Genomic DNA, 10,000 nt, shown 5'->3' on the forward strand with positions numbered 1-10,000 from the left:
TCCTCAGTCAGGTCAACTATATTCTCTCAGGTGACTACCTAAACAATAATATCAAAAAAAGGAAAAGAAGAGATAAACTAGAACACAACAGCGTGACTCAAAAGAGTACCCAACTGCCCACGGAGAGTGGCTCCCTGTTAGCGGCTTAGTAACAGTCAGAGGCTTCCTCAGCTTTGCCTCACCAGCACCTTGTAAGCTATCCCAATGCAGCAGAGTGGCGCAGCGGAAGCGTGCTGGGCCCATAACCCAGAGGTCGATGGATCGAAACCATCCTCTGCTAGGAAGCTTGGTTTTTGCAGTCCCTACCACATCAACATCTTCCTGGACAGCCCAATTTGAGAAATCGCTTTGTTTCTTAAAAAATGTCCTCTTCTCTGTCAATGCAGACATACATGCCTAAATACAGAAGATCATAGAATGGTAGAGTTGGAAGGGTCATCGGGTCCAAGCACCTGCTCAGTGCAGGATTACCTAAATCATTCCAGACAGATCTTTGTCCAGCCTTTGTTTGAACACTTCCATGGAAGGAGAACTCATCACCACCCGTGGTAACCTGTACCACTCATTGATCACTCTCACCGTCAGAAAGTTTTTTCTAATATGCCATTTAGAAAAGGGCTCTTCCCTTTGCACTGCAGATCAAAACTGAATGCTAAATCAGTCGCCTTAAAAAGCTTCAAGGCAGGGCTACGATAACAAATGAAGTCCTAGGCAGGTTTTTTGCCTAAGAGCACACAACAAGCTACCACAGTGCGCTAGAAAGTATGACTCTGGTGGGACTCGAACCCACAACCTTTGAATCACTTTCACTCTAGAAGTCCAATGCGCTATCCATTGCGCCACAGAGCCACTCTTAAGCCTTCCGCATAGTCAATTTTTGGCTGTGAAAAGGCCAGTGCATCTCACTTTTGTGACATCTATACTTAAAAAAAAAAAAAAAAAAGCCCTCAACTTTGGAAACTCTTGAATGCTGGGAATGTGCTAAAATTGCTGATCAGAGTAGACAGGTGGAAGCAGCAGGCAAGGGGGATTAGCTCACATGGTAGAGCGCTCGCTTCGCATGCGAGAGGTAGCGGGATCGATGCCTGCATCCTCCAACATCTTTACTTGCCAGCGCTTTGAAACTCTAGCATGATGGCCTTTTTAGCTATGGCGCTCAAAGAACTGGCCTTCGATAGCTCAGCTGGTAGAGCGGAGGACTGTAGAAGCAAATTAGCAATCCTTAGGTCGCTGGTTCAATTCCGGCTCGAAGGACCTTTTTGGCTAGCATTACAATTTTGAAGCTTTTAAACGGCTCAGACACACTGACAGCCACGTCTTTACGTGTAACATACGGCGCAAACAAAAGGCAAGCCCGTCCCTGGGTGGGCTTGAACCACCAACCTTTCGGTTAACAGCCGAACGTGCTAACCGATTGCGCCACAGAGACAACCACACATTGTGCCGCTGGCCAAATCCTCAGTCAGGTCAACTATATTCTCTCAGGTGACTACCTAAACAATAATATCAAAAAAAGGAAAAGAAGAGATAAACTAGAACACAACAGCGTGACTCAAAAGAGTACCCAACTGCCCACGGAGAGTGGCTCCCTGTTAGCGGCTTAGTAACAGTCAGAGGCTTCCTCAGCTTTGCCTCACCAGCACCTTGTAAGCTATCCCAATGCAGCAGAGTGGCGCAGCGGAAGCGTGCTGGGCCCATAACCCAGAGGTCGATGGATCGAAACCATCCTCTGCTAGGAAGCTTGGTTTTTGCAGTCCCTACCACATCAACATCTTCCTGGACAGCCCAATTTGAGAAATCGCTTTGTTTCTTAAAAAATGTCCTCTTCTCTGTCAATGCAGACATACATGCCTAAATACAGAAGATCATAGAATGGTAGAGTTGGAAGGGTCATCGGGTCCAAGCACCTGCTCAGTGCAGGATTACCTAAATCATTCCAGACAGATCTTTGTCCAGCCTTTGTTTGAACACTTCCATGGAAGGAGAACTCATCACCACCCGTGGTAACCTGTACCACTCATTGATCACTCTCACCGTCAGAAAGTTTTTTCTAATATGCCATTTAGAAAAGGGCTCTTCCCTTTGCACTGCAGATCAAAACTGAATGCTAAATCAGTCGCCTTAAAAAGCTTCAAGGCAGGGCTACGATAACAAATGAAGTCCTAGGCAGGTTTTTTGTCTAAGAGCACACAACAAGCTACCACAGTGCGCTAGAAAGTATGACTCTGGTGGGACTCGAACCCACAACCTTTGAATCACTTTCACTCTAGAAGTCCAATGCGCTATCCATTGCGCCACAGAGCCACTCTTAAGCCTTCCGCATAGTCAATTTTTGGCTGTGAAAAGGCCAGTGCATCTCACTTTTGTGACATCTATACTTAAAAAAAAAAAAAAAAAAGCCCTCAACTTTGGAAACTCTTGAATGCTGGGAATGTGCTAAAATTGCTGATCAGAGTAGACAGGTGGAAGCAGCAGGCAAGGGGGATTAGCTCACATGGTAGAGCGCTCGCTTCGCATGCGAGAGGTAGCGGGATCGATGCCTGCATCCTCCAACATCTTTACTTGCCAGCGCTTTGAAACTCTAGCATGATGGCCTTTTTATCTTTGGCGCTCAAAGAACTGGCCTTCGATAGCTCAGCTGGTAGAGCGGAGGACTGTAGAAGCAAATTAGCAATCCTTAGGTCGCTGGTTCAATTCCGGCTCGAAGGACCTTTTTGGCTAGCATTACCATTTTGAAGCTTTTAAACGGCTCAGACACACTGACAGCCACGTCTTTACGTGTAACATACGGCGCAAACAAAAGGCAAGCCCGTCCCTGGGTGGGCTTGAACCACCAACCTTTCGGTTAACAGCCGAACGTGCTAACCGATTGCGCCACAGAGACAAACACACATTGTGCCGCTGGCCAAATCCTCAGTCAGGTCAACTATATTCTCTCAGGTGACTACCTAAACAATAATATCAAAAAAAGGAAAAGAAGAGATAAACTAGAACACAACAGCGTGACTCAAAAGAGTACCCAACTGCCCACGGAGAGTGGCTCCCTGTTAGCGGCTTAGTAACAGTCAGAGGCTTCCTCAGCTTTGCCTCACCAGCACCTTGTAAGCTATCCCAATGCAGCAGAGTGGCGCAGCGGAAGCGTGCTGGGCCCATAACCCAGAGGTCGATGGATCGAAACCATCCTCTGCTAGGAAGCTTGGTTTTTGCAGTCCCTACCACATCAACATCTTCCTGGACAGCCCAATTTGAGAAATCGCTTTGTTTCTTAAAAAATGTCCTCTTCTCTGTCAATGCAGACATACATGCCTAAATACAGAAGATCATAGAATGGTAGAGTTGGAAGGGTCATCGGGTCCAAGCACCTGCTCAGTGCAGGATTACCTAAATCATTCCAGACAGATCTTTGTCCAGCCTTTGTTTGAACACTTCCATGGAAGGAGAACTCATCACCACCCGTGGTAACCTGTACCACTCATTGATCACTCTCACTGTCAGAAAGTTTTTTCTAATATGCCATTTAGAAAAGGGCTCTTCCCTTTGCACTGCAGATCAAAACTGAATGCTAAATCAGTCGCCTTAAAAAGCTTCAAGGCAGGGCTACGATAACAAATGAAGTCCTAGGCAGGTTTTTTGCCTAAGAGCACACAACAAGCTACCACAGTGCGCTAGAAAGTACGACTCTGGTGGGACTCGAACCCACAACCTTTGAATCACTTTCACTCTAGAAGTCCAATGCGCTATCCATTGCGCCACAGAGCCACTCTTAAGCCGTCCGCATAGTCAATTTTTGGCTGTGAAAAGGCCAGTGCATCTCACTTTTGTGACATCTATACTTAAAAAAAAAAAAAAAAAAAAGCCCTCAACTTTGGAAACTCTTGAATGCTGGGAATGTGCTAAAATTGCTGATCAGAGTAGACAGGTGGAAGCAGCAGGCAAGGGGGATTAGCTCACATGGTAGAGCGCTCGCTTCGCATGCGAGAGGTAGCGGGATCGATGCCTGCATCCTCCAACATCTTTACTTGCCAGCGCTTTGAAACTCTAGCATGATGGCCTTTTTATCTTTGGCGCTCAAAGAACTGGCCTTCGATAGCTCAGCTGGTAGAGCGGAGGACTGTAGAAGCAAATTAGCAATCCTTAGGTCGCTGGTTCAATTCCGGCTCGAAGGACCTTTTTGGCTAGCATTACCATTTTGAAGCTTTTAAACGGCTCAGACACACTGACAGCCACGTCTTTACGTGTAACATACGGCGCAAACAAAAGGCAAGCCCGTCCCTGGGTGGGCTTGAACCACCAACCTTTCGGTTAACAGCCGAACGTGCTAACCGATTGCGCCACAGAGACAACCACACATTGTGCCGCTGGCCAAATCCTCAGTCAGGTCAACTATATTCTCTCAGGTGACTACCTAAACAATAATATCAAAAAAAGGAAAAGAAGAGATAAACTAGAACACAACAGCGTGACTCAAAAGAGTACCCAACTGCCCACGGAGAGTGGCTCCCTGTTAGCGGCTTAGTAACAGTCAGAGGCTTCCTCAGCTTTGCCTCACCAGCACCTTGTAAGCTATCCCAATGCAGCAGAGTGGCGCAGCGGAAGCGTGCTGGGCCCATAACCCAGAGGTCGATGGATCGAAACCATCCTCTGCTAGGAAGCTTGGTTTTTGCAGTCCCTACCACATCAACATCTTCCTGGACAGCCCAATTTGAGAAATCGCTTTGTTTCTTAAAAAATGTCCTCTTCTCTGTCAATGCAGACATACATGCCTAAATACAGAAGATCATAGAATGGTAGAGTTGGAAGGGTCATCGGGTCCAAGCACCTGCTCAGTGCAGGATTACCTAAATCATTCCAGACAGATCTTTGTCCAGCCTTTGTTTGAACACTTCCATGGAAGGAGAACTCATCACCACCCGTGGTAACCTGTACCACTCATTGATCACTCTCACCGTCAGAAAGTTTTTTCTAATATGCCATTTAGAAAAGGGCTCTTCCCTTTGCACTGCAGATCAAAACTGAATGCTAAATCAGTCGCCTTAAAAAGCTTCAAGGCAGGGCTACGATAACAAATGAAGTCCTAGGCAGGTTTTTTGCCTAAGAGCACACAACAAGCTACCACAGTGCGCTAGAAAGTACGACTCTGGTGGGACTCGAACCCACAACCTTTGAATCACTTTCACTCTAGAAGTCCAATGCGCTATCCATTGCGCCACAGAGCCACTCTTAAGCCTTCCGCATAGTCAATTTTTGGCTGTGAAAAGGCCAGTGCATCTCACTTTTGTGACATCTATACTTAAAAAAAAAAAAAAAAGCCCTCAACTTTGGAAACTCTTGAATGCTGGGAATGTGCTAAAATTGCTGATCAGAGTAGACAGGTGGAAGCAGCAGGCAAGGGGGATTAGCTCACATGGTAGAGCGCTCGCTTCGCATGCGAGAGGTAGCGGGATCGATGCCTGCATCCTCCAACATCTTTACTTGCCAGCGCTTTGAAACTCTAGCATGATGGCCTTTTTATCTTTGGCGCTCAAAAAACTGGCCTTCGATAGCTCAGCTGGTAGAGCGGAGGACTGTAGAAGCAAATTAGTAATCCTTAGGTCGCTGGTTCAATTCCGGCTCGAAGGACCTTTTTGGCTAGCATTACCATTTTGAAGCTTTTAAACGGCTCAGACACACTGACAGCCACGTCTTTACGTGTAACATACGGCGCAAACAAAAGGCAAGCCCGTCCCTGGGTGGGCTTGAACCACCAACCTTTCGGTTAACAGCCGAACGTGCTAACCGATTGCGCCACAGAGACAACCACACATTGTGCCGCTGGCCAAATCCTCAGTCAGGTCAACTATATTCTCTCAGGTGACTACCTAAACAATAATATCAAAAAAAGGAAAAGAAGAGATAAACTAGAACACAACAGCGTGACTCAAAAGAGTACCCAACTGCCCACGGAGAGTGGCTCCCTGTTAGCGGCTTAGTAACAGTCAGAGGCTTCCTCAGCTTTGCCTCACCAGCACCTTGTAAGCTATCCCAATGCAGCAGAGTGGCGCAGCGGAAGCGTGCTGGGCCCATAACCCAGAGGTCGATGGATCGAAACCATCCTCTGCTAGGAAGCTTGGTTTTTGCAGTCCCTACCACATCAACATCTTCCTGGACAGCCCAATTTGAGAAATCGCTTTGTTTCTTAAAAAATGTCCTCTTCTCTGTCAATGCAGACATACATGCCTAAATACAGAAGATCATAGAATGGTAGAGTTGGAAGGGTCATCGGGTCCAAGCACCTGCTCAGTGCAGGATTACCTAAATCATTCCAGACAGATCTTTGTCCAGCCTTTGTTTGAACACTTCCATGGAAGGAGAACTCATCACCACCCGTGGTAACCTGTACCACTCATTGATCACTCTCACCGTCAGAAAGTTTTTTCTAATATGCCATTTAGAAAAGGGCTCTTCCCTTTGCACTGCAGATCAAAACTGAATGCTAAATCAGTCGCCTTAAAAAGCTTCAAGGCAGGGCTACGATAACAAATGAAGTCCTAGGCAGGTTTTTTGCCTAAGAGCACACAACAAGCTACCACAGTGCGCTAGAAAGTACGACTCTGGTGGGACTCGAACCCACAACCTTTGAATCACTTTCACTCTAGAAGTCCAATGCGCTATCCATTGCGCCACAGAGCCACTCTTAAGCCTTCCGCATAGTCAATTTTTGGCTGTGAAAAGGCCAGTGCATCTCACTTTTGTGACATCTATACTTAAAAAAAAAAAAAAAAGCCCTCAACTTTGGAAACTCTTGAATGCTGGGAATGTGCTAAAATTGCTGATCAGAGTAGACAGGTGGAAGCAGCAGGCAAGGGGGATTAGCTCACATGGTAGAGCGCTCGCTTCGCATGCGAGAGGTAGCGGGATCGATGCCTGCATCCTCCAACATCTTTACTTGCCAGCGCTTTGAAACTCTAGCATGATGGCCTTTTTATCTTTGGCGCTCAAAAAACTGGCCTTCGATAGCTCAGCTGGTAGAGCGGAGGACTGTAGAAGCAAATTAGTAATCCTTAGGTCGCTGGTTCAATTCCGGCTCGAAGGACCTTTTTGGCTAGCATTACCATTTTGAAGCTTTTAAACGGCTCAGACACACTGACAGCCACGTCTTTACGTGTAACATACGGCGCAAACAAAAGGCAAGCCCGTCCCTGGGTGGGCTTGAACCACCAACCTTTCGGTTAACAGCCGAACGTGCTAACCGATTGCGCCACAGAGACAACCACACATTGTGCCGCTGGCCAAATCCTCAGTCAGGTCAACTATATTCTCTCAGGTGACTACCTAAACAATAATATCAAAAAAAGGAAAAGAAGAGATAAACTAGAACACAACAGCGTGACTCAAAAGAGTACCCAACTGCCCACGGAGAGTGGCTCCCTGTTAGCGGCTTAGTAACAGTCAGAGGCTTCCTCAGCTTTGCCTCACCAGCACCTTGTAAGCTATCCCAATGCAGCAGAGTGGCGCAGCGGAAGCGTGCTGGGCCCATAACCCAGAGGTCGATGGATCGAAACCATCCTCTGCTAGGAAGCTTGGTTTTTGCAGTCCCTACCACATCAACATCTTCCTGGACAGCCCAATTTGAGAAATCGCTTTGTTTCTTAAAAAATGTCCTCTTCTCTGTCAATGCAGACATACATGCCTAAATACAGAAGATCATAGAATGGTAGAGTTGGAAGGGTCATCGGGTCCAAGCACCTGCTCAGTGCAGGATTACCTAAATCATTCCAGACAGATCTTTGTCCAGCCTTTGTTTGAACACTTCCATGGAAGGAGAACTCATCACCACCCGTGGTAACCTGTACCACTCATTGATCACTCTCACCGTCAGAAAGTTTTTTCTAATATGCCATTTAGAAAAGGGCTCTTCCCTTTGCACTGCAGATCAAAACTGAATGCTAAATCAGTCGCCTTAAAAAGCTTCAAGGCAGGGCTACGATAACAAATGAAGTCCTAGGCAGGTTTTTTGCCTAAGAGCACACAACAAGCTACCACAGTGCGCTAGAAAGTACGACTCTGGTGGGACTCGAACCCACAACCTTTGAATCACTTTCACTCTAGAAGTCCAATGCGCTATCCATTGCGCCACAGAGCCACTCTTAAGCCGTCCGCATAGTCAATTTTTGGCTGTGAAAAGGCCAGTGCATCTCACTTTTGTGACATCTATACTTAAAAAAAAAAAAAAAAAAAGCCCTCAACTTTGGAAACTCTTGAATGCTGGGAATGTGCTAAAATTGCTGATCAGAGTAGACAGGTGGAAGCAGCAGGCAAGGGGGATTAGCTCACATGGTAGAGCGCTCGCTTCGCATGCGAGAGGTAGCGGGATCGATGCCTGCATCCTCCAACATCTTTACTTGCCAGCGCTTTGAAACTCTAGCATGATGGCCTTTTTATCTATGGCGCTCAAAGAACTGGCCTTCGATAGCTCAGCTGGTAGAGCGGAGGACTGTAGAAGCAAATTAGCAATCCTTAGGTCGCTGGTTCAATTCCGGCTCGAAGGACCTTTTTGGCTAGCATTACAATTTTGAAGCTTTTAAACGGCTCAGACACACTGACAGCCACGTCTTTACGTGTAACATACGGCGCAAACAAAAGGCAAGCCCGTCCCTGGGTGGGCTTGAACCACCAACCTTTCGGTTAACAGCCGAACGTGCTAACCGATTGCGCCACAGAGACAACCACACATTGTGCCGCTGGCCAAATCCTCAGTCAGGTCAACTATATTCTCTCAGGTGACTACCTAAACAATAATATCAAAAAAAGGAAAAGAAGAGATAAACTAGAACACAACAGCGTGACTCAAAAGAGTACCCAACTGCCCACGGAGAGTGGCTCCCTGTTAGCGGCTTAGTAACAGTCAGAGGCTTCCTCAGCTTTGCCTCACCAGCACCTTGTAAGCTATCCCAATGCAGCAGAGTGGCGCAGCGGAAGCGTGCTGGGCCCATAACCCAGAGGTCGATGGATCGAAACCATCCTCTGCTAGGAAGCTTGGTTTTTGCAGTCCCTACCACATCAACATCTTCCTGGACAGCCCAATTTGAGAAATCGCTTTGTTTCTTAAAAAATGTCCTCTTCTCTGTCAATGCAGACATACATGCCTAAATACAGAAGATCATAGAATGGTAGAGTTGGAAGGGTCATCGGGTCCAAGCACCTGCTCAGTGCAGGATTACCTAAATCATTCCAGACAGATCTTTGTCCAGCCTTTGTTTGAACACTTCCATGGAAGGAGAACTCATCACCACCCGTGGTAACCTGTACCACTCATTGATCACTCTCACCGTCAGAAAGTTTTTTCTAATATGCCATTTAGAAAAGGGCTCTTCCCTTTGCACTGCAGATCAAAACTGAATGCTAAATCAGTCGCCTTAAAAAGCTTCAAGGCAGGGCTACGATAACAAATGAAGTCCTAGGCAGGTTTTTTGCCTAAGAGCACACAACAAGCTACCACAGTGCGCTAGAAAGTATGACTCTGGTGGGACTCGAACCCACAACCTTTGAATCACTTTCACTCTAGAAGTCCAATGCGCTATCCATTGCGCCACAGAGCCACTCTTAAGCCTTCCGCATAGTCAATTTTTGGCTGTGAAAAGGCCAGTGCATCTCACTTTTGTGACATCTATACTTAAAAAAAAAAAAAAAAAAGCCCTCAACTTTGGAAACTCTTGAATGCTGGGAATGTGCTAAAATTGCTGATCAGAGTAGACAGGTGGAAGCAGCAGGCAAGGGGGATTAGCTCACATGGTAGAGCGCTCGCTTCGCATGCGAGAGGTAGCGGGATCGATGCCTGCATCCTCCAACATCTTTACTTGCCAGCGCTTTGAAACTCTAGCATGATGGCCTTTTTATCTTTGGCGCTCAAAGAACTGGCCTTCGATAGCTCAGCTGGTAGAGCGGAGGACTGTAGAAGCAAATTAGCAATCCTTAGGTCGCTGGTTCAATTCCGGCTCGAAGGACCTTTTTGGCTAGCATT

At 46.8% G+C, this 10,000-nt stretch overlaps 7 non-coding genes across 7 annotated transcripts; all 7 read right to left on the bottom strand.

Annotated features, from left to right (window-relative positions):
* Window positions 1-765: 765 nt before the first annotated feature.
* TRNAR-UCU (transfer RNA arginine (anticodon UCU)) lies at window positions 766-849 on the bottom strand. The gene is given in 2 exon segments: window positions 766-801; window positions 813-849. It is a non-coding gene; the product is annotated as a tRNA-Arg (tRNA).
* A 1,371-nt stretch (window positions 850-2,220) lies between these two features.
* On the bottom strand, window positions 2,221-2,304 carry TRNAR-UCU (transfer RNA arginine (anticodon UCU)). Its single transcript is given in 2 exon segments — window positions 2,221-2,256; window positions 2,268-2,304. It is a non-coding gene; the product is annotated as a tRNA-Arg (tRNA).
* Window positions 2,305-3,675: 1,371 nt separating this feature from the next.
* Window positions 3,676-3,759, bottom strand: TRNAR-UCU (transfer RNA arginine (anticodon UCU)). Its single transcript is given in 2 exon segments — window positions 3,676-3,711; window positions 3,723-3,759. It is a non-coding gene; the product is annotated as a tRNA-Arg (tRNA).
* A 1,373-nt stretch (window positions 3,760-5,132) lies between these two features.
* Window positions 5,133-5,216, bottom strand: TRNAR-UCU (transfer RNA arginine (anticodon UCU)). Its single transcript is given in 2 exon segments — window positions 5,133-5,168; window positions 5,180-5,216. It is a non-coding gene; the product is annotated as a tRNA-Arg (tRNA).
* A 1,369-nt stretch (window positions 5,217-6,585) lies between these two features.
* On the bottom strand, window positions 6,586-6,669 carry TRNAR-UCU (transfer RNA arginine (anticodon UCU)). The gene is given in 2 exon segments: window positions 6,586-6,621; window positions 6,633-6,669. It is a non-coding gene; the product is annotated as a tRNA-Arg (tRNA).
* A 1,369-nt stretch (window positions 6,670-8,038) lies between these two features.
* TRNAR-UCU (transfer RNA arginine (anticodon UCU)) lies at window positions 8,039-8,122 on the bottom strand. The gene is given in 2 exon segments: window positions 8,039-8,074; window positions 8,086-8,122. It is a non-coding gene; the product is annotated as a tRNA-Arg (tRNA).
* Window positions 8,123-9,494: 1,372 nt separating this feature from the next.
* TRNAR-UCU (transfer RNA arginine (anticodon UCU)) lies at window positions 9,495-9,578 on the bottom strand. The gene is given in 2 exon segments: window positions 9,495-9,530; window positions 9,542-9,578. It is a non-coding gene; the product is annotated as a tRNA-Arg (tRNA).
* Between the last annotated feature and the right edge of the window lie 422 nt (window positions 9,579-10,000).

This window comes from Eleutherodactylus coqui, chromosome 1, assembly GCF_035609145.1.
Source record: "Eleutherodactylus coqui strain aEleCoq1 chromosome 1, aEleCoq1.hap1, whole genome shotgun sequence".
Lineage (NCBI taxonomy): Eukaryota > Metazoa > Chordata > Amphibia > Anura > Eleutherodactylidae > Eleutherodactylus > Eleutherodactylus coqui.